The sequence below is a fragment of the Cervus elaphus genome, chromosome 1 (assembly GCF_910594005.1).
Source record: "Cervus elaphus chromosome 1, mCerEla1.1, whole genome shotgun sequence".
Taxonomy (NCBI): Eukaryota; Metazoa; Chordata; class Mammalia; order Artiodactyla; family Cervidae; genus Cervus; species Cervus elaphus.
The window spans coordinates 80,779,067-80,804,650 of NC_057815.1; positions in this window are offsets into that span (position 1 = coordinate 80,779,067).

Consider the following 25,584-nt stretch of genomic DNA (forward strand, 5'->3'; position numbering starts at 1 on the left):
TACATGGCATTTTGATTATCTGGATTTGGAAGTCACATAATGACACATGCCATACTCTAATGGAGCATTAACAAATGATTGCACAAATTAAGGCAGAGGACGTAGATTCCAACCACTTTATGGAAAGAATGTCAAGTTCATATAAGGAAAGTATGTATGGGATGAAGGTATTTTTTTTTCAGTTATTATTCTATAGAAACTATAATTGTTTACACTTAGATTAGTTAAAATACAACATTTGTCATGATACTGCTCCAGAAAATTTTGTGTTTATACTACAAAAACAGTTTTATCTTCAGTGTGAAACTTTTTAACTGCATTTTTAAAATCAACAAGGATAGCAAATCTTTCACTTTCAACAAATGAGTTTTAAAATGTTTGATGTTGGATTCATAAATTGCGTTAAAAAACCTATTGTCAGAGTTAACTGATTTGTTTCTGAAGCATTGGAGACACTGAAATAAAATTTATAAAACTGAGCTATTTACAAAGTGGATGTGCTGCTAATGGAGCTAACTAGTATTAGCAGTTGACCCACTTTTCATCTGAGTATAAAAAATCTTGAAATTGAAAATTAGCAAAATGAATTTAAACCAAGACTTGTTTGATCTAAATGAAAAGCCATGCATCACAACAGTATGTGTAGCACATCCGGCAACTGCCTTACTTTAAATAGTTGCCATGAGCACATTTAAAAAAAAAATTACTATTAACTTTTCAAAGTAGATGCTTGTTTCTTCTGCAGATTTGTGTCAGCATGTTTACATGGGGTAAAAGAAATCACTATTCTTCTTGTCTTGGAGAGTAAATGTTGATAAACATTTTGTACAAGCTAAGCAAGTCATCATCAACTTTTTTTTTTTTTTCATCATCAACTTTCTTAAAGGATGAAATTTAATCTTTAATTTTGCATTTAAAATTAGTTTTTCTTAGCTCATTGCTTCCAAAAGGGCTTATTGTAAACTCAGAAATCATTGTTAAACAAAATAGTCTTTGATTTATAATGTTTAGTGCTATGTGACAGAACAACTGTAAAAAGGATATCTATAGCTGGTCATAATGTGTTTTCAGCACATACTTCATGTCCATCTAAACTATAATTTCCCATGTTTCCCACTTACCCCACTGGCTTATCCATGCAAGACCCATTGAGCAACTGTCTTAGTGCACCAAATTCCTACCAGGGATATCAAATACTTTTTTCACCACCATCTGACTCTAACTGCCTGTATCTGAACATACCTTATTTTATCAGTGAGTGCTTAGTATGCTTTCCTTGAACAAAATGTTAAATTCTGTCAGAAATGAGAGATGTGTTATCTGTGGTCTCTCTCCACATTTAACCATGTGTTAAAGTGAGAACTATGTTTGCTGCATATACAATTGAGCCATTACTAGGTGACTACAAACACAAAATTATGGTTTACTGTAATCATCTTGATTTATTTTAATAATAATTCAATAAATTGAAAAAGTGCTGTACATGTGTTAATCTGGATGGGATGCTCTGACAATATGAAGATATCAGGAATGAACCACAACAAAATTTCTGGTCATCATATTTTTTTTTAATCCAGATTAGAATTTTATGGGGCATCTTTTTAATTTTCTAAATATTGTTCCAATTCTCCATATATTTAATTCTCCAAATACTGTTGGATTGAGCAATAGTAAAACAGTTATTTTTGCAATTTATTAGTTATTCTATCTCAGGAAACTTATTTGTACTCTAAATCTCTGCCTTCCTATTTTAAATGAAATTAATAATATCTAACTCTCAGGAACCTTATGAGGATTAAATTGAGAAGGACTTAAAAGAGCCTGCACAAAATAAATCACTCAAATAATGATATTTTCTTAGCTATTATATTATAAATATAAAAATGTTGATTATTATATATACACATACAATTATAGTTTTCATACCTTTCAAGATGTTGGTATCATTATTTTACTACCAAGAACTGAATCATGGAAGGATTATTGAAATGAACACTATTACGCATATTTTTTGAGGGTGAAATTGAATTTTTAGAGGAAAAGTTGGCAATACAAATCAAAATCCTTAGACCTGTGCATAGTATTTGACCCTATAATTGTCACAATTCTCAGTATTTATTCAAGAGTAATAAACCTGGATATGATAGAATATATAACTGCAAAGTTGTTCATTGTACTGCTGTTTGAACAGCAAGAAATTGGAAGCAAACTAAATGTCCAAATATTAAGCCTTGAGTTAATAAATTATGGACATATAGTGTAGTATGGAAAAATCATTAAAAGTATGTGATAGAAGTTTAATGACATGCAAATATATTCATGTCATCTTCACTGAAATACAGCCTACAGAACTAAATGTATTATTAATTCCCAACTTTGTTTTATACTACTTTAACACACATACACATGACTGAGAGTTTCTTAACCAAATGGCTAACAATGATTCTCTTTGAGTAGTAAAATGACAAGTTGTCTCATTTCAGGTGTATAGCCCTATTGACTGTAGCCTGCCAGCCTCCTCTGTCCATGGAATTTTCCAGGCAAGAGTACTGGAGTGGGTGGGTTGCCATTTGCTCCACCAGGGGATCTTCCTGACCCAGGGATCAAACCAGCATCCCCGGATCTCCTGCGTTGGCAGGCGGATTCTTTGCTACCAAGCCACCTGGGCAGCCCATTTTCAGCTGTATATAACCACAAAACCAGTAAAATTTCACTTAAAAATAAAGATAACATATTGTCCCATGAAAGAGAAATCCTCAGAGTAGAGTGACTTTCTGGAATACTTGTATCAAGGTGCCATTTCTATTCCTCTGACATTCTCCTAGCTCAGACCCCTTGTCTGTGTATATCCTCACCCTTAGTATGGTTTGCTTCAGGAAGCATGAAGGCACCTATGGTTCTAGGCCACGCATCTGCCAAACACACAAGGCATTTTCAGTTCAGTTGAGTTCAGCATCTCAATCGTGTCTGACTCTTTGCGACCCCATGGACTGTAGCACTCCAGGCTTCCCTGTCCATCACCAACTCCCAAAGCCTATTCAAACTCATGCCCATCACATCAACGATGTCATCCAACCATCTCTTCTGTCATCCCTTTCTCCTCCTGCCTCCAGTCTTTCCCAGTATCAGGGTCTTTTCCAATGAGTCAGTTCTTCACATCAGGTGGCCAAAGTACTGGAGTTTCAGGTTTAGCATCAGTGCTTCCAATGGATATTCAGGTCTGATTTCCTTCAGGATGGACTGGTTGGATCTCCTTGCAGTCCAAGGGACTCTCAAGAGTCTTCTCTAACACTACAGTTCAAAAGCATCAATTCTTTGGTGCTCAGCTTTCTTTATAGTCCAAGTCTCATATCTATACATGACTACTGGAAAAACCATAGCTTTGACTATAGATGGACATTTGTTGGCAAAGTGATGTCTCTGCTTTTTAATATGCTGTCTAGATTGGTTATAGCTTTTCTTCCAAGGAGCAAGTGTCTTTTAATTTCATGGCTGTAGTCACCATGTGCAGTGATTTTGGAGCCCCCAAATTAAAGCCTGTCACTGTTTCCATTGTTTCCCCATCAATTTGTCATGAAGTGATGGGACTGGATGCCATGATCTTAGTTTTCTGAATGTTGACTTTTAAGCCAACTTTTCCACTCTCCTCTTTCAGTTTCATCAAGAGGCTCTTTAGTTCCTCTTCACTTTCTGCCATAAGGGTGCCTGTGTATCTGAGGTTATTGATATTTCTCCCAGCAATCTTGATTCCAGCTTGTGCTTCATCCAGCCTGGCATTTCATATGCTGTACTCTGCATAAAAGTTAAATAAGTACAGTGACAATATGCAGCCTTGACATACTCTTTTCCCAATTTGGAACCAGTCTGCTGTTCCATGTCCGGTTCTAACTGTTGCTTCTTGACCTCACAGAGATTTCTCAGGAGGCAGGTCAGGTGGTCTTATATTACCATCTCTTTAAGAATTTTGCACAGTTTGTTGTGATCCACACAGTCAAAGTCTGCACAACACACACAGCATTTTACCTTACTCTTAATCATAAAAGAGTTTTGTATTTCATCTGATTTGACCAACCAGAGCCAGACCCTGGTCAGAGGAGTATTCTGACTAAATGGATTGGGTTGATTGGATGTTGCTGCCCATCCCTGGGCCAGTCAAGATGGCAAAAGAAGCATCATGCTGATCTGCTTACCTCAGAGGTAACCATGGGGGAGGAATGAGGTTAATCCCATGCAGATTCTATGGTTGCTGCACAGTGGGAAAGAGATGGAGTAGATGCTGGTGGGGCAACACAACATCTCTTTCCATTAAATACATTTTCTAGAAATGAATATGCATTCTGTTAGTTATAGTAAGAAATTGTAAATAATAATGGTTTAACTTTCATTCTATAGACCTAACAGAACCCTCAGTGGCTAAATTAGCTCTATTATCATTACTGTCACTTCCGTGGTAGCTCAGCTGGTAAAGAATCCGCCTGCAATGCAGGAGACCCTGGTTTGATTCCTGGACTGGGAAGATCTGCTGGAGAAGGGATAGGCCACCCACTCCAGTATTCTTGGGCTTCCCTGGGGGCTCAGACAGTAAAAAATCCACCTGCAATGCAGAAGACTTGGGTTCAATACCTAGGTTGAGAAGATCCCCTGGAGAAGGGAATGGCTACCCACTCCAGTTTTCTGGCCTGGAGAATTCCATGGACAGAAGAGCCTGGCAGGCTACAGTCCATGGGGTCACAAAGTAAAGTTTTAGGAGAAAGTGACATATAGTAAGAAAACCACAAATAACACAATAATCAGGTTACAGCTCTGGGATAAGAACTGATCATGCATAATCTTCTGTACATTTTTCATCTCTGGTCGCAAATAATAACTCAGGATTCCAAATGAAAACCATTTCATTCATGTTAGTATAATTACATTTTTTCTTCAAAGTATTTACCCAGGTCAAAGTCTAGACTATTTACCTAGTCTTTTTAAGAAACAGTTTCATTAGTAAGTGTTGCAACTGAATGTGTTTTTATTTATTTATTTTTGGCTGTGCTGGTTCTTTGTTGCTGAGCTCTCAGACTTTCTCTAGTTGCAGTGAGTGAGGTCTACTTTGTTGCGGTTGCACGTGTTGTCTCTTTCTTGTGGCTTTTCTTATTGTGCAGCGCAGGCTCTAGGGAGTGGGCTCAGTAGTTGTGGCACATGGGTTTAGTTGCCCTGCAGCATGTGGAGTTTTCCTGGACCAGGAATCAAACCCATGTCCTCTGCGTTGGCAAGTAGACTCGCAACCACTGGACCACCAGGGAAATCCTGAATGTGTGTTTTTAATAAAAGCAACCCAAAATGAAACACCTGCAGAAACTCATTCTGAAAGTCTTCAGGTTAGTTGACATGTAACTTTATATGGATCTCTGAATATTTTGTCACCATGTGTGTTCTTAGTCAAGTCCAATTCTTTATGACCTCATAGTCTGTAGCCCACCAGGCTCCTCTGTCCATGGAATTTTCCAGGCAAGAATCCTGGAGCAGGTTGCCATTTCTTACTCCAGGGGTATTTCCCAACCCAGGAATTGAACCCACTTCTCTATGTCTCCTGCACTGTCAGGCAGATTATTTACCACTGCACCACCTGGGAAGCCCATGGTTCACCCCTAAATCTGATATATGCCTCAAGTGGGCATTGATCTCAGTAGCAACAAATAAAGGAACCTCATGGACTAGGCCATAAAAATGGGGTTCACGGTGCAATTAACGTACTTATGTAGTGTCTATCTTAGGCAAATCAGTTAAGAACGGTGGCCCATTATTTCCATGGTTTTAAATAGAGATGATGGGGCCAAATGACTCCTGAGTTGCATTCCAGTTCTAAATGGGGGAATTTTACACAGGCTTGCTCTGGATAAGTGACAGAATCATGTTTCTCTTCACACTGTGACCCTGCCCCAGAGATCAGAGTAGAAGTAAAACAGAGCTTTGTTTTTATAACATGGCATTTTATTCACAGTGCTTCATTCATTTTTCACTGCTGGATCTCAGAGTCTATTTGCAAAGGGGTGTTAAAAAATGAAGCAAAAAAAAAAAAAAAAAGTGAAGCAAACACACTGCCTTGTGCATTTGATGTTCATGAGGCTGTTACACTTTTCACCTCTGTGATCTTATGCTGCATTAGTATGGGTTCCCCTGTTCTTTTCTTTCTTTTGTGAACATCACGTGGAGAGCATTGAATTAATCATGAACCTCAACTCAAGGCCCAATATCATCAATGGTCCATACAAAGCCTGTTTCTTGTTTTCTTTTCCTAATTGTTCATATTTACACCTTAGTTCAGTCCTGTTCACCTCCCCTCAAACTTATATGTTTATTAGATCTTTTATTTTTACATGCCCTGAAACATTGCAATATTATTTTATTGCATATAATTTACAGAAAGGAATTTGTGAATTGACCTCATTTTGTTAATTTTTTTCACTTTTTTAAAAGAATAGTTTTTACAATTTTTTTAAAAATTTGTTCGTTAAAAATATTTATTTATTTGACTGTGTTGTGTCTTTGTTGTGGCATATGGGATCTTTCATTGCCTTCTCTATACATGCCTTCTCTATAGTTATGACCTGCAGGCTCCAGAGCTCATGGGCTCACTAGTGTGTTGTATGGGCTTAGCTGCCCCGCAGTATGTGAAATCTTAGTTTTCTGACCAGGATTGAACCCACATACCCTGCAATGAATATGGATTCTTAACCACTAGACCACCAGGGAAGTCCCTGTTTCTTGTGTTTTAAATTCAGCATTATATTTTTATTATTTGTTCACTTAGCTGTTTGTACTCTGACCCATTGTACTTTGTGACAGCATAGTCATCTGCTATATTTTACCTATCATTTTCCTAGAGGAAACTCAGGTGCCCTCCCCTCCTTGCTACCGTACATGATGCTGCAGTCAATATCCTCATGCTTACTTCTTTATGCTTACCTGTAAGAATTTTAGTGGGACAGATCATCAGGGGCAGCATTTCTGAGTCCTGTGATATACAGACTTCCCTGGTGGCTCAGTGGGGAAAAAGTCCACCCGCCAGTGCAAAAGACGTGGGTTTTGAACTCTGGGTGGGGAAGATTCCCTGGAGTAGGAAATGACAACCCACCCCAGTATTCTTGTCTGAGAAATCCCATGGACGGGGGAGTCTGGTTGGCTCCAGTTCACGGGCTGCAAGGAGTCGGACTGAGCAACTGAACAGTAACAACATGATACTTAGGGACTTAATTTGCCTAAGTCACTCTGGACTGCTGTTCACTACAGCTATGCAAAAGCGTGCACTGTGAATTCTTATTGTTTCGTACTATGTCTATGAGATTTAGTCACTGTGATATATAGCAGAAATGAACTCCTCTGCAGTGAAGTATAATATTCTAATGCTTGAAAGTCCACACTTCATTTATCTGTGCTAGAGTTGGCAACATTTAAGTTGTTGCCGCACTGGGTTGTTATGACTAAATATTATTTAAAACATTAAATAGTGTTGATATTAAATACTAATAAATACTGAATATTATTTTAAATATAGCCATCAATATTTTAAAAATATATTTTAATTTCTTTTTATTATATCAGCAGAAGTAAAATTCCTAGGTCCTTAAATATATGTGTAAATTTGGCATACATGTAAAACTGCTAGGTTCTTAAGTGTATATGTATATATATAGTCCCTAGGAGCCTGGGGGACTACAGTCCATGGGGTCGCAAAGAGTAGGACACGACTGAGTGAGAAACACTAGGTATATATGCAATTAATTTTAGTGGATGCTGCAAACAGTTTTCCAAAATATTATATCAGTTTACACTCCCATAAGAAAGGTAGGAACATTCCAGGTAGCCCAGATCCTTGGGAATTCTTTCAATTTTAGACATTCTGGCAGTTGTGTAGGTGCTTCTCATCCTGGCTTTAATTTGACCTTCCTTGATGAGTTATGATGCCAAGTACCTTTTCATTATCCATGTGGTTAATAAGTACATATACTAAGGTAATAAGTGCATATGCTTATTAACCACATGGATACCCACTTTTTTGTGAAGTCCATTCTTAGTGTCTTTCCCAGTTTTTTAAAAATTAATTTTCAGGATTCAATATGTGCTCTGAATATAGGCCATTCATTAGAAATGTATTCCAAACATAGTCTTGCATTTTTCATAATGGGGGTGGTATCTTTTGAAAAGCACATCATTTTCACTAAAGCTGATTTATCAACTCTTTTTAATAATGCTCCTTAAATTCTGTTCAAGAAATTCTTGCCTAGCTCAAGGCCACAGTGATATTCTCCCATTTTTTCCCTTTTCCTTTTCGTATTTAGGTGTCTGTGTTATGTCATGATTTCCTTGTGTCATGGTTCCTACTCGTCTGGTGTGAAACTCAGAGGACTTAAGCTGTGTTCAGTACTTCAAGAGGGAGTCACAGTGGCCAAGGTGAACTTCCATACTAGCTGTTTTCAAACACTAGATACAGGGCTGGGAGTGTTTTGGTGTGATAAAATAAGTGTTACTTTATTATTTATTTATTTATTTATTTTTATTAGTTGGAGGCTAATTACTTCACAACATTGCAGTGGGTTTTGTCATACATTGATATGAATCAGCCATGGAGTTACATGTATTCCCCATTCCGATCCCCCCTCCCACCTCCCTCTCCACCCGATTCCTCTGGGTCTTCCCAGTGTACCAGGCCGGAGCACTTGTCTCATGCATCCCATCTGGGCTGGTGATCTGTTTCACCGTAGATAATATACATGCTGTTCTTTCGAAACATCCCATCCTCACCTTCTCCCACAGAGTTCAAAAGTCTGTTCTGTATTTCTGTGTGTCTTTTTCTGTTTTGCATATAGGGTTATCGTTACCATCTTTCTAAATTCCATATATATGTGTTAGTATGCTATAATGTTCTTTATCTTTCTGGCTTACTTCACTCTGTATAATGGGCTCCAGTTTCATCCATCTCATTAGGACTGATTCAAATGAATTCTTTTTAACGGCTGAGTAATATTCCATGGTGTATATGTACCACAGCTTCCTTATCCATTCATCTGCTGATGGGCATCTAGGTTGCTTCCATGTCCTGGCTATTATAAACAGTGCTGCGATGAACACTGGGGTGCACGTGTCTCTTTCAGATCTGGTTTCCTCAGTGTGTATGCCCAGAAGTGGTATTGCTGGGTCATATGGCAGTTCTATTTCCAGTTTTTTTAAAAAATCTCCACACTGTTTTCCATAGTGGCTGTACTAGTTTGCATTCCCACCAACAGTGTAAGAGGGTTCCCTTTTCTCCACACCCTCTCCAGCATTTATTGCCTGTAGACTTTTGACAGACTCCTTAAAATGTCACCACTGAGCCCAGGAACTTGAAGCGTCCTGACTGGAGGACCTGACTCCAGGCTCTGAGAGTTATTTCAGAGGGATTCTGCTTGAGGCTTGTCGTGAGACCCATTGCTGAACTGGAGACTGCTTTGCAGTGCCTCCTTCCCACTCCTTGGAGTGGTTTATAAACCCTATTTCTAAATATTTTCCTACTTGGACTAACCTGTGTTATGTGCTAATTATGTGCAATAAACAGAGTGATTCGTTAATTGAACATTGGCTACGATTTGTATATATAGCTGTAATCGCGTGATTTTTACCTGGCCTCAACACTGGCCCCTGCTACAGTCTGGCTTAGCTTAATTAATTTTGGAGTGTGTGTGAGGTGATACCAAGGTCTTTCATTTGTCTGACTGTTGAACTGTTCAATTTTAGTGGCTTCCTTCTCTGTTATCACCCTTCTCTATCAATCAAGGACATAGGGCTAGATAACCTTTGTGGAATTTTTTGACCTCTAAAATCTATAGCTATGCTATAGTATGGCATCTCTGACTCAATGGACATGAGTTTGAGCAAACTATGGGAGACGGTGAAGGACAGGGAAGCCTGGTGTGCTTCAGTCCACGGGGTCGTAACGAGTCAGACACGACTAAGTGAAGAACAAACAACAACAGTGCTACAGTATTGGAAACTAGAAAATAAAAAGATGTGCTATCGTCTTTACCTTCTCCTAATCCCACTCATCACCCTCAAATATGTTTTCTGTCTTCTCTTACCTTGCCAAATATATGTAGGGTAAGGGAAAGTAATTTCCCCTCTGCTCTTCTGAGTTCTTGGCTGTGGTTCCCATAATAAAACTCAGATTGATATCAGAAAGACAGAAGTTTATTAATATGTACAGTTTGTGTACACATAGGAGACATCCAGGGAGAAGTGAGGTAACTCAATGTTGTAGCCTAGAATTCTGTCTTATATAGTACCTTTAACAAAGAGCAATAAATTTGTGGAAAATGCCAGGAAAGGAAAACAATTTACGACTTCCAAAGATAAAGACTAGTTTGTAAATTTGTTGTGTAGATTGCTCTGGTGATTTTTCTCGGCTAATAGGATCTAAAATTGCCTCCAAGGATAACCGTTCTTCTTTCTGGTAAAGAGGGCAGGAGGGATAAAGATTTATGTTCTATGTGGGTCTGGAAGATCCCCTGGAGAAGGGAATGGCTACCCACTGTAGTATTCTTCCCTGGAGAACTCCATGGACAGAGGAACCTGTGGGCTACAGTCCATGGGGTGGAAAAGAGTGGGACATGACTGAGTGACTAACATTTTCACTCAGGCAAATAGGGAATTACAGAGAGCTTTTCTTTATATCTGCTTCTTCTCAACTGCACTTGGTTCAAAATAATCCTTGTGCCAAGTGGTATATTTTGGAGGGGCATAATTTGCTACCCTTCATTTGTTTCAAATTATTTGGAAATCCAAAGGCAACTCTGCTTACTATTCCAAATCTTCCGATAAATGCTTAAGATCTGTGTGTGTGTGTGTTTTTAAATTGCTTTATTATTCCTGCCTTTTATTTCTCAAGGCTTTCAAGGTTTTCTCTTTACCACTAGTTTTCAGCAATTTGATTTTGCTGTTCCTTGGTGTGCTCTTCTTTGAGTTTTCTTTTTAGGTTTTGTTAATATTCTTCAAAATATTATGATCTCTGTTTTTTCAAATGTTTTCTTGGTGTCTTTCCTCTCTTCTCTTTCTGGCACTCCAATTGCATGTATTTTGGAAAGCTTGATATTATCCCTTAGGTCATGCTCTTCGAGTCTATCTCCTTAGGTCATGCTCTTCAGGTCTATCTTCTCTCCATGTTTAATTTTGGAAAAAAAATTCTTGCAGTGTCTTCAAGTACAGTGATTGTTCTCTTTTGTCGTATCTAATCAGTCATTAATCTCATCCATTATATTTTTAAATTTTATATATAGTATTTTTTGTATCTAGTTGTTGCAAGTGGGTCTTTTAAAAGTATTTCCCTTTTCTCTTATCATACTTTTGTTTCCCTGTACCTTCTAAAATATGTGGAGCACATTTATAAAAGCAGTTTTAACATTATCTAATTTCACCTTCTCTGTCATTGCTGGCTCTCTGTTTACTGACTCATATTTCTCCTGGTATGGGTCATAATAACCTGTATGCATGCCAATGTTTTCATTGGATGATGGACATTATGAATTATCTATTGTTGAACACCTGAATTGTGGTTTCTCTTTTCTCTTTCTTTTCAATGCTATTTAACATTTGTCATGGAAGATAGTCATATTACTTGAGTTTGGCTTGATCTTTTTGAGACTTTAAAGTTATTTTAGGGTAGGTCCAGATGATGTTTCAGCCTAAGACTAATTGTGAGCTCCAAAAAGAAAGCTCTACCTTCTAAGAACTCTACTTGATGCAACCTAGGGTAGTAAGTTTTTGACCCCTGGCCCAGTGGCTCAGATGGTGAAAAACCTGCCTGCAATGCAGAGACCTGGGGTCGATCCCTGGGCCAGGAAGATCCCCTGGAGAAGGGAATGGCTACCCACTCCAGTATTCTTGCCTGGGAGAATTCCATGGACAGCGGAGTCTGGTGGCTACAGTCCATAAGGTAGAAAAGAGTCAGGCACAACTGAGCAACTAACACTTTCACTTTTGAAGAAGTATAAATTATTTACACAGTGAACTCTTAAAATTGTTCTGCTTACTTCTTTCCAGGGGTTCATTTCCTAGCCTCAGCTAATTTCATCTCTCATAAAGACAGATCTGTACTCACCTAAAGACTTGTGGAGACTGTCTGTGTATATATAGGGTTCTCTGGGAAATTCTCTCTTCTCTGGTACACTGCCTGTTCATTCCATTTCCATCAATATCTATAAACACTTATCTCTGTCTCTTTTATAGAATGAGTTTGCTGGGTCTTCTTTGGGTCCTATCTCTCTGTAGTAATACTGCCTGGTAACTGCCTTCAGGCCATACAATAACCTGGAACAACCATAGTACTCATCCTGCTTTCCTTTTCCTAGGTCTCATAGTCACTCATGTCCGTTGTCCAATGTCTGAGAACAGTTAACGAATACATTTTTTCCAGTTTTCTATTTGGTTAAGGATGTAAGGTAAGTACACCTTCTGTAACATGGTCATATGTAGGATTTCTTCCCTTCCCTTTATAGAACATAGGTAGGTAGGTAGATAGGTAGGTAGGTAGGTTAGCTGCCTCTTTCCTATTTTCTCCTTCAGAATTGTTTTGGCATCATTTTTAAGATTATGCTGAATGTTTCAGTCACCTTTTCTCCGCAAGTGCCTTTTAAAATATGCTCACCAAGATGGCAAGGACATCAGCATCATATTACCAAAGTATATTTCATTAAGTCTCTGAAATGTGCTAATCTTGGGAACCCAGAAGCTAAGTTTAATATTACTAGTTTTTTTTTTTCCCCCCAGAAAAGTGTAGCATGGCTTTGTATATAAGTGGGGGCGGGGGGGGGAGATGTAATGATATCACACAATCACACATATAATGAAGCAAAACTTGAGGAAATATAAGCTATCTTACAGATTTTGCAGTAAACTTCACAGGTTAAAAAAAAATCACAAGACAGAAAGCATTTCTGCATTTCTTGTCTTGAGAAGTAAAACAAGTATCTAGACTTAGTCAGATTTGGGCACTGTCAACTATAATCCATGGGGTCGCAAAGAGTCAGACACGACTGAGTGACTGAACTGAACTATAATCCTACTATTTTCTTTACCTGTTTATAAGAAAAAACAAACCCAGTCCCTGTCTGTACTGTATCGGTTTTCAAATAACCAAACAAACAAAAAAATAACAGCACTGCCTGAGCTATTCTACTCAGTAATTTAAAGAGGAGAAAATATACTGCGTGTTATGTTTTTCATGACACATTGAACAAGGAAGGGACTAGCTAATACCTGTAGTGGTTTATTTTATATTCAGAAAAAGTGACCAACACATTTAAGGTAGATGGAAATATTTTGCTCAAGTTAATTGCCATTTGAAAAATTTATAATCTGTGGAATTCAGGTCTAAAACAAAGCTGCTGTGTGGGTTTTTGGGCAATTTTGAGTTTATAAAAAGACATCATATTGACTTATTTACTTTTCTTTCTTCCTTTTGGCTTCCTGAGCATTCAGGTTTGCTTCCAGGGTACTGGAAAAATTAACACTAATGTTACTTGAAACAAGATGTTCATAATACCAATAACGTGAATTTAGAAGAGCATTTAACTCAGTTGGACATAAACATTTGTCTAATCATTCTGCCAAATATCTGCATATTTACTCATAACCCATGTCTTTTTTAAAAATTGAAGTATGGTTAATTTACAATGTTGCATTAATTTCTTCTGTACAGCAAAGTGATTTAGTTATGTACATATATACATTTTTAAAATATTCTTTCCCATTATGGTTTATCCCAGGATATTGAATATAGTTCCCTGTGCTATACAGTAGGACTTTGCTATTTATCTATTCTGTGTATAATAGATTGCATCTGATAATCCAAAGCTCTCAGTACCTCCTCTCCCCACCCCCTTGGCAACCACAGGTCTTTTCTCTATGTCTGTGAGTCTGTTTCTGCTTCATAGACAGGTCCATTTGTGTCATATTTTAGATTCCACATATATGTGATATGTAGAATTTGTCTTTTCCTTTGTGACTCACTTCATTTAGTATGATAATCTCTAGGTCAATCCATGGTGCTACAAATGACATTGTTTCATTCTTTTTTATAGCTGTGTAGTATTCCATTGCATATATGTGTGTATATGTGTATATATAGGCACCCTATCTTCTTTATCAGTTCATTTGTTGATGGATATTTAGGTTGTTCCCAGGCTTTATCTATTATGAATAGTGCTTCTATGGACATGGGAGTGCATATATATTTTTGAATTATAGTTTTGTCTGGATTCATATATACCTAGGAGTTGGATTGCTGGATCATATGTTAATCCTAGTTTTAGATTTTGAGAAACCTCCATATTGTTTTCCACAGTGTCTATACCAACTTACTTTCCCACCAACAGTGTAAAATGGTTCCCTTTTCTCCACCTCCTCTCTAGCATTTATTATTTATAGAGTATTTAATGATGGCCATTCCGACTGGTGTGAGGTGGTACTTCATTGCAATTTTGATATGCTTTTCTCTAAAAATGAGTCATGTTGAACACTTTTTCATGTGCTTATTGGCCATCTGTATGTCTTTGCCATCTATTCTGCTCTTTTTTGAATTGAATTATTTGTTTTTATTGTTAAGTTGAAAACCCATGTCTTTATTACATGTATAATCATTGTAAAAGGGCTGAGTGGAGGCAGGGAGGATTGGTGATTCCAAGAGATGTGAAAATATTTAACTTCTGCCTTAGTTTGAAAACAATGACAACAATAACAAACATCTGAGTAGGTAATTTTGACAATTTAAGACACTACCTTCAAATTTAATATTTTCTCCACTTCTAGATTTATGTATTTTACTATGAGATGAATTTGCCTGCAATGCAGGAGGTCTGGGTTTGATCGCTGGGCTGGAAAGATCCCCTGGAGAAGGGAATCGTTACCCACATTAGTAGTCTTGCCTGGAGAATTCCATGGACAGAGGAGCCTAGCAGGATGCAGTCCATGGGGTCACAAAGAGTCAGACATGACTGAGCTAATAACACCTTCACTTTTTCACTTTCAAAGTAGTTTAACAGATGTTTAAGGGAAGTCTTTGTACTGGGAATTAGGAATATATAAATGTAGTCTGAATTAAGCACTAGACATAAATTCTTCAAGTTTATCTTTAAGTTACACAGAGCCCCAGAAAATCGGGTCTTGAGAGCCAGCATGCTTTAAAGTGTTCTACAAAACAAAAATAAAAAGAGTTACCCTTGGATAATTAAATTCCCATTGAGTCAGTTTGGGGGAGGAGTTGGGGGGGCAGCACTCAAGAGAGTCTGCCCTATATATATGAGTAAGTTCGGTTCAGTTCAGTCACTCACTCATGTCCAAGTCTTTGCGACCCCATGGACTGTAGCATGCCAGGCTTCCCTGTCCATCACCAACTCCTGGAGCCTACTCAAGCTCATGTCCATCACGTCAGTGATGCCATCCCACCATCTCATCCTCTGTCATTTCCTTGTCTTCCCACCTTCAATCTTTCCCAGCATCAGGGTCTTTTCAAATGAGTCAGTACTGTATATCAGGTGGCCAAAGTACTGGAGTTTCAGCTTCAGCATCAATCCTTCCAATGAATATTCAGGAGTGATTGCCTTTAAGATGGACTGGTTGGACCTCCTTACAGTCCAAGAGGCTCTCAAGTGTCTTCTCCAATACCACAGTTCAAAAGCATTAATTCTTTGGCACTCAGCTTTCTTTATAGTCCAACTCTCATGGCCATACGTGACTACTGGAAAACCATAACTATGACTAGACAGACCTTTGTTGGCAAAGTAATGCCTCTGCTTTTTAATATGCTGTCTAGGTTGGTCATAACTTTTCTTCCAAGGAGAAAGCGTCTTTTAATTTCATGACTGCTGTCACCATCTGCAGTGATTTTGGAGCCCAAGAAAATAAAGTCAGTCACTGTTTCCATTGCTTCCCCATCTATTTGCCTTGAAGTGATGGGAACAGATGCCATGATCTTAGTTTTCTGAATGTTGAGTTTTAAGCCAACTTTTTCACTCTCCTCTTTCACTTTCATCAAGAGGGTTTTTAGTTCCTCTTCACTTTCTGCCATAAGGGTGGTGTCATCTGCATATCTAAGATTATTGATAATTCTCCCAGCAATCTTGATTCCAGCTTGTGCTTCATCCAGCTCAACATCTCTCATGATATACTCTGCATATAAGTTAAAGAAGCAGGGTGACAATAGTGGCTTCTTGACATACTCCTTTTCCTATTTGATACCAGTCTGTTGTTCCATGTCCAGTTCTAACTGTTGCTTCTTGACCTGCATACAGATTTCTCAGGAGACAAATCAGGTGGTCTGGTATTCCCATCTCTAAGAATTTTCCACAGTTAGTTGTGATCCACAGTTAAAGGCTTTGGCGTAGTAAATAAAACAGAAGTAGATGTTTTTCTGGAACTCTCTTGCTTTTTTAATGATCCAGTGGATGTTGGCAATTTGATCTCTGGTTCCTCTGCCTTTTCTAAATCCAGGTTGAACATCTGGAAGTTCACTGTTCACATACTGTTGAAGCCTGGCTTTGAGGATTTTGAGCGTTACTTTACTAACATGTGAGATGAGTGCAATTGTGTGGTAGTCTGAGCATTCTTTGGCATTGCCTTTCTTTGGGATTGGAATGAAAACTGACCTTTGCCAGTCCTGTGGTCACTGCTGAGTTTTCCAAATTTGCTGGTATATTGAGTGCACCACTTTCACAGCATCGTCTTTTAGGATTTGAAATAGCTCAACTGAAATTCCATCACCTCCACCAGCTTTGTTTATAGAGGTGCTTCCTAAGGTCCACTTAACTTCACATTTCAGGATGACTGGCTCTTGGTACATGATCACACCATCGTGGTTATCTGGGTCGTGAAGATCATTTTTGTATTGTTCCTCTGTGTATTCTTGCCACCTCTTCTTAATGTCTTCTGCTTCTGCTAGGTCCATACCATTTTTGTCCTTTATTGTGCCCATCCTTGCATGAAATATTCCCTTGGTATCTCTACCTTTCCTGAAGATATCTCTAGTTTTTCCCATTCTATTATTTTCCTCTGTTTTTTTGCATTGATCACTGAGGAAGGCTTTTTTATCTCTCCTTGCTATTCTTTGGGACTCTGCATTCACATGGGTATATCTTTCTTTTTCTCCTTTGCATTTAGCTTCTCTTGTTTTTTTAGCTACTTGTGAGGTCTCCTCAGATAACCATTTTGCTTTTTTGCATTTCTTTTTCTTGGGGATGGTCTTGATCACAGTCTCTTGTACAATGCTATGAACCTCCATCCACAGTTCATCAGGCACTCTATCAGATCTAATCCCTTGAGTCTATTTCTCACTTCCACTGTATAATCGTAAGTGATTTGATTTAGGTCATACCTGAGTGGTCTAGTGGTTTTCCCTGCTTTCTTCAATTTAAGTCTGAATTTGACAATAAGGAGTTCATGATCTGAGCCACAGTCAGCTCCCGTTCTTGTTTTCGCTGACTGTATAGAGCTTCTCCATCTTTGGCTGCAAATAATGTAATCAGTCTGATTTCAGTATTGACCATCTGGTGATGTCTATGTGTAGAGTCTTCTCTTGAATAAGTAGATTTTTGTAAAGTACTAGAGATTAATAAATATTTATCAAGCATCTCCTGTGAGAACAGTGGTGAACAAAATAGAATTTCTGTCATCATGAAGTTATGTTTTAGGGGAGAAAATAGACAATGAATTCAATACGATAAAGATTTTAGTTACTTTCATTGCTAAAGATAATTGGCAGAATGAAATATGATGGAGTAATTGGCTGGTGGAAGGGTTCTGCTTAGAATGGCTAGATTTAATCTTTCTGAGGTTCCATTTGAGTTGGGATCAAAATGACGAGAAGGCATTCATGCAGAAATGTGGACAGAGAAGTTTAAGTGGGAGGGAACAGCGACTGTAGGGTCCTGGATGCACATCATAATGGGTAGTAGACCTGAAGATGGAGATGTAGATGGAACCATTTAGGCTATGGTAAGGAGTTTAAACTTTAAACAAAATGGTGTTCTACTGGTTAAGTTTAGGCAAAGCAGTGACATGGTCTGCTGTACTTTTTGTTTGCTTGTTTTTATAATTGTATTTATTTTTTTATTTTTGGTTGTGCTGGGTCTTCACAGCTGCATGCCAGCTCTCTGTAGTCATGGTGAGAGGCGGCTACTTTCTATTTGGGCTGCATGGGTTTCTTATTGCGGTGGCTTCTTGTGTTGCAGAGCATGAGCTCTGAGGCATCCGGGCTTCAGTAGTTGCAGCACTTAGGCTCAGTACTTGAGGCTCCCGGGCTCTACAGCTCAGACTCGGTAGTTGTGGTGCATGGACTTATTAGCTCCAAAGCATGTGGCATCTTCCTGGGCCAGGGATTGAACTCATGTCTTCTGCATTGGCCAGTGGAGTCTTCACCGCTGAGCCACCAGGGAAGTCCTGTTGCACTTTCATAAAAGGTTATTCTCAGTGCCCTTGGAAAAAATAGGAGACTTGTTGGAGGTCATGGAAAATGGTCATTGGACTAAGCGGAGTATTTGTAAACTGTGCTCAGATTTGAGGTGTATTTTAGAAGTAAATAGAACTAAAATTATTGATGGACAAAAATGAAGAATTTAGGAAATAGGTTTTATGTGAATATTGGTAATTAATCTTGATAAAAAAACTTGGGAAAATTCTTATTTTATCACTTATTATATGTACAAAGAATCCATTTGATAAGTTATTTTAGAGCATGGAATGTTTGAGTTAGTGCTGGAAATGTGGAAGTGGTAGTCACTTATAAATCTGATTTTAGAGGAAAGCTCTGGTTTGGTAAATTACATTTGACAGCCATCAGTGTATTTGTGATATTTAAGGTGACAGGACTGATGACATCTAGTTTGAAAATATAGAAAGAAAGGAGAAAAAAAACCCAAGGATGAAATCCTGTGGCAGCGCAACACTTACATATAGGTCTGGTGGAGGAAGTAATGTCAGCAAAGCATATTGAAAAGGATTGTGTAAGGATGTAGGAAGAAGATGACTCAGATATTTTTATTTCCATTAATATAGTCTCAATTTGTTTCAATTCCCATTCATGATCACTAATAATTGCTATTTTTTTTTTGTCAAAAATGATTTTCCTTCCTCCTCCTCCCACTCCAATTGTACATTTAAGGCCATTTAACCTATTCTCAAAGATTTAATGTAAACTAAAAGGACTGAATTCAACTTTCCAATCCAGTTATTTCTTATATTGTAAATGCAGAAGAATGTTGAAGAAAGTCCCTTTTCTCTGGGGTAGATTGCTTGCAAACAGGCCCTGATTTTTCCCTCCCTTTGTTCATGTTCTTAATATTTGACTTGTGAAGCTCTTTTCATCAAGGTGTGGAATCTACAATCCGTCCCTGGAATATGAGCCAAGCTTATGACTTGCTTTGATCAATAAAATATGTTGGAAATGACATTACCCTAATTATGTGTATAGGCCACAAAAGGCCTCTGAAGGCTCTGCTCTCTCTCTCTGAATTCTGCCCAGTCACCATGCTATCAAACCTTATAAGATCATAGATACATGAATGAGTACAACTGAAGTTGGGGGAACCACCCACTTGAACCCCAACCAGGTTTATAACTTACAACATCATGAGCCAAATATAAGTTTTTGCTTTAGTTATTAATGATGAGTTGATTTGTTATACAGTGATAGCAAACCAATACATGCTTGCATTCATTTTTAGCGCCTGTTACAAATAGAGGAGTGGAATGGCACTGACTTCAACTGCAACTTTGGAATGTGGCAAAACTAGGATCTGACTAGATTATATTCTAATATTCATGCAAATTGCCAGTGAGTCAGTATGGGAATGGTGGGCTGGGAGAGAGAAAGTTGGGTTTTAGCCCTGTCTTGGACATTGAATTCACTAAGGTTCTTTGAACAGATCACCTTACTTTACTGGTTTTCTTTTTCCACATGTAGGAAATGTAGGGTTAGGATGAGATTTTGCATATTCCCATTCAGCTTTACTATGGAATTCTCCTTGGGGTTGACACAGACAAGTCAGAATTTGCTAGATTTGATACAGTATAAGAATAGACTTGATTGATTAAACTTTGAGCCTTTCATGACCCTGACATAAACACTTATTTCACTTCCAAATTTTATCTCAGTTTAACCAATCACTCAGTATACCCATATCTAGATCCTTGATCACCTACACAGAACACTATTTAACTATATTAGGAGTTCAATATAGGCAAGCTATAGATCTTAAAGGAGCTTCCCTGGTGGCTCAGTGGTGAAGAATCTACCTGCCAGTGAAAGAGACATGGGTTCAATCTCTGGATCAGAAAGATCCCCTGAAGAAGGAAATGGTAACCCACTCCAGTACTCTTGCCTGGGAAATCCTATGGACAGAGGAGTCTGGTGGACTACCATCCATGGGGTCGCAAAAGAGTTGGACATGACTTAGCGACTAAATAAAAACAATGGATCTTAAAAGAGACCTTTCTCCTTAATTAACAAGATCAGTGTTTGATTTGAACATTGCTAAAATTCAAATTACCACCCCTCCCCCAAAATCTCCTCTGTTCATCTCTCAGTTTCCCTGATAGCTCAGTTGGTAAAGAATCCACCTGTAATGCAGGAGACCCCGGTTCAGTTCCTGGGTCAGGAAGATCTGCTGGAGAAGAGAGAGACCACCTAATCCAGTATTCTTGGACTTCCCTGGGGGCTCAGCTGCTAAAGAATCTGCCTGCAATGCAGGAGACCTGGGTTAGTCCCTGGGTTGGGAAGATCCCCTGGAGAAGGGAAGGGCTACCCCCTCCAGTATTCTGGCCTGGAGAAGACCATGGACTGTATAGTCCATGGGGTCACAAAGAGTCAGACATGACTGAGCGACTTTCACTTCAGACTTTCACTCAGCTATCAGAGACATCCTTTGGTGCTAGAAATACGTTTCCCTAAATTCTCTTTCATTTAACTTTGTCCCTCAAAAACAGAAATATACAAATTAAGGCGCAACCTTGTTTTGTTTACCATTTCCTAAGCTTTCACACAGGCTTCCCCTGATGTGAGGATTCGAATTTGCTGAGCATATTCATGTCCTCTGTCCTTAGGGCAGGCAGGTGAAGCCTGAGCAGCTGGGATCGCCAGGATCATTACGTCCCACCATTCATATCCTCATCTTTACCCACTGTGCTATACGAAAGCAGCGAAGTACTCTCTGTTCTGTGAAACGAAAGCATGGTGAAACCCTTCCTTGGTGTCCTAGAGTCACTGGAATATGTTGAGATGTTGAGTGTGTGGTTTTTTTTTTTTTTTTTTTGATGACTTTCAGTGTATTTTTCTTTGACAAGACATGGTCCTCCCTTTCTTCCTTCAAATTTCACTTATGCAGAACTTAAGTCCCAGCCCTTCAGTGAAAGTTTCCCCATTACTTTCGCCCACACTTCATTTTCCAGTCTCTTAACCTAAACTCTTGCTGTTTGCCTACCACAATGGCAGTTACTTAATAATAAAAATCACCATATCTTCAACTCACACAAAACTATGCTAATTTAGTATTTCCTCATAGTGTACATCACAGGGCTGGTTCACATAGTAGCATCTTAATTAAATGTGTATTTGCTGGCTAATAAAGCAAAGAATTTGATGAAAATAGACAATTGTATTCAAAAGGTTCAAGTGGGTAAAGGTGGGAAAAGTTTCTCAAGCAAGGTGTAATTCTTTAACAGGCAGGTGTGAATGAAGGACATAGAGATGACGACCAAGAATTAAGTTAAATACACCAGAAAATCAGTGACCAAAACAGAGAAGATTAAGCACATTAAGGAAATCAGCTCATTATGAAACTTCATGTGTGTCAAAGCATTTTCAGTAAGGATTTATGATTCTTGAAAGTATTTGCAGTCTTTGAACCAAGCAAGACACAGGTAGTTCTTTGACTGTTGTCTCAAGAATATGTATAATTTTCACAGAATAAGACTACATACATACTTATTTGGTATCTACTGTGAGCCAGACTATAATAGTCAAAGTACAGTTATAAGAGATAGTTGTTGATATCCATAAAATTCTAGCTACCAGAATGTTCATGGAGCATCATTTTGCATAATAAAATAATTACCCAGTACTGTGGGGAATAAATAATGTTTAATTATAATAATAACACATTTGATAGAAATTATATTATACTACTTATTAATTGATACAGAAATGTATTATGTGCTATATTAAATAATATAAATAACAGTAGTATAATATTCAGAGGAGAACAATACTTTGTAGGGTATTTAATTGTACTCTTTATATATTATTTTGAGAAATTTAAAATGTCAGTTTGACTCTCATTTATACTAAAGGCAAGGGCAAGATATTACTTCAATCTATTTTATGACAAAGATTTTTCAGAGTTTGGACAACCAGAGAAAACCAAAGAAACAGAAGTGAGATAAATTTGGCATCTTGAAAGAGAACATTTTTCCTCATTCAGAATATTTTTTCCTTTTTAAAAATCCATTACAAGCCAAGGCATTTCTCAAGATTAATTCATTGTCAGATGTTAATCTGGTTTTTTTGTGTGTGAGAGAAGAAGAAAAAGTGACATCTGGAGTTACGTTTCTACAAGAAAATGATGCTCAGTCATAAAATGATAAGCAATATTAACAGAGCATTATACTTCCTCATCTATAGATGACCTTTAAAGAGAATTGTAGTTATTATCTCACAATATTCTTTCATTTATTAGCTGTCCCTTTCCTGAGTTCACTTGCTATTATACAGCAGAAATATAGATGCATGGCATAAAAAGTAGAGAAATATGATTTAACCATTATAATGGCTCAAGACTTTCAAGTCTAATTTAATTTTTTGCTCATTATATGAAGGGGGTTGAAGCTGATGGTAACTGCTAGACCAGGCAATTTAGGAGAGAAATCCAGACAACTTTATCTCTGACCATTAAATTAGTCATAAAGGACATTTTATTTTTCAGACTTCTTGGAACTTCATTAAAGTGATTGGATAGGCTTGTAGGATTGCATTATGAGATATTATTATTGGGGAAGTAATCTAGGTCATAAGTAAAATGACTGATTTGGACAGTAATAAATGTTAAGAAAGTGTCATTTTTTCTCTTATTCATCTAAATCCCTACTATCAAATATTAAAAAGAAAGACTATCAGGATGGCTGATGAATTAAGCTTCCAAAAAAGAAAAAAATGAAATCTTGCCATGCAAGCTTGAATAGAAGTCTAGAAGTGAACCAGTTTAAATCTCTGAAGAGATTAATAGAAGAAAAATATTTACTTTTATTCTTTCCTATTGAATATATTGATTGGGAATTGATGTGCAAGTTCTCAACACTCCAGAGGATGCAGAGATAATAGTTTAACTTCTCATTTACTCTGAACCTTTCTTCATTAGGCTTAAAGAAGCTTCAAATCATTCTCCTATATAATTACTTTTTCATTTTTCTTTTTTTTTCAACTTCTCTCCTTCTCTCCTTAATTGCTTTTAAGTGCTATTTTTGTCTTGTTTTTCCTGAATGACAGTTATTTTCAGGGAAGTGGTGATAGTGGAGAGGTTACTGCTATGGAAACAGAAAAATTCAATTTATGTTTGTCTCAACTGGAGTTAGAAAAATTACCTTATAGTTAGTGTAAATAGATAAAATTTGATCAGGACACCATTCAAGACAATACGTGATGAGCCTCTGAACATTTTTTTTTTCCCATAACATTATAACACAAGTTAGCTTAGTCCTCCCAGAGTTTTGAGAACATTAGGAAAAAGGAGAAAAGTATGAGTTGTATACTATGTGCAAGTCATTTAATTAAAAGTTTTCTCTAAATCACTCTGGTGATGAGTAAAATTGACTCAAAGTCAAGCACACATTCTAGTTACACAGCTAACAAACTGAGAACTTGAACCCGGGTCTGCAGAATTACAAGCCTATTCCACCATCACCCCCAGACATAATACGAACCTTAATTCCTTATTAAGTATCTCTCATCATCTTCTGGGACCTCTTTTAGTTTTATCAACTTAGAGATTTTCATTTCTTTTCTAATTTGAGGCATTTCTCTCCTCAAGCCAAAGGCAGATTTTCTTGGGAAGTAAATGTAAGGTCCTGGCTTCACTGCAGTGTGACATGTCAATTCAGAAATAGCTAAAACATTCCAAAAGAGAATGGCTGCCTAGGATCATATCAAAGAAATTATAACTGGAGAGTTCATAGTAATTATTTTTAAAAATTCAAAATGTAATCAGCTCAGATTCTATCCTATTATAACTACAGTGAATGAATCTTGTTTCTTCTTTTGTTTAATTTTCATGAGGATTTCCTTTTTGAGTCTATTATATGTTCAATAATTATATAAATCTTTTCTCAGGAGTTGCTTTCCTTTACCAAAGATTCTGGAATACAGGGGAAAAAAAAGTTCTTTGTTCAATGACAGAGCTGATCCTAATGAAGAGACTTCAAAAATTTAAAAAAAAAAAAAATCCTTTTATGGAGAAGGTGGCCAGAAAACCCAGAAACCATCTGGTCAAATATTTTCCTTCAGAAGACAAGAGACTGTCTTTGGTAACTCGCTTCAGTCTCCAAAATTATATTTACCTTTTATAAGATAATGGAGACTATAGCTGGGAATATTGGCCTAAATGTATAACCTGCTTATATTACTGACTTTGCTGCTGCTGAGACCAAGAGACATTACTTGGTTTAATTGCTGTCATTGCTTTAGAGATGATGTTGACATCTAAACTCAATAGTGGAATTCTCACTTCTTCCTTCATCCTGCCTCTGAAATCAAGTTCATCTCATGTTTGCATGATTTGGTGGAGTTAGCCTCATGGACAGCCTTCAAACTTCTCTCTTTTTTTGACTGCTCAAATTGATTGCCAGTCTGCAAAGCTATTCTTGGAATATTGTTCTATTAAATGTATCCAAAAACAAAGCTGACATACATGCCCTAAAAATTAACCAGTGTGAATCTTCAGTAAGCAAAGGGAACTATCTTCTTAATTTTAGTTTACTATATACCATGTGGTAGGCTAAGGTCTTTTCCATATTATTTTCTTGGATATTTATAATCACTAGCATGGTAGATGAATTTTTCTCCCCATTTTATACCTCAAACACTAAGGCACAGATAGGGAAACAAATTTTTTCCTAGTTCACAGGGCTATTAAATGGCAGAAGAACTTTCCAAAGCTATGTCTAATAAGGAAAAGCTGCTCTCCTGGGGTGCACAAGCGATACACATTTTCCTAAGTCCTCAAGAGTGTTGCCAGAATTCTGTCCACTGTTCTAAGAGGTTCATCAAGAACAGTCATCCCTGTCATTTTGCAAAGGCAGTTTCTTTGAGAACATAAATCTCTAGTACAATTTATTTGTTCTTGTAATATCTACCTTGTGAACTATCTAATGCAGTTGTCTTCGAAGTATACATCAACATTACTGGGCTTCTCTGGTGGCCCAGTTGGTAAAGAATCTAACTGCGGTGCGAGAGATGTGGGTTCGATGGTCTCTGCAGTGCAAGGACCTGCAGTGTGAGGTCCCAGGGTTGGGAAGATCCCCTGGAGAAGGGAA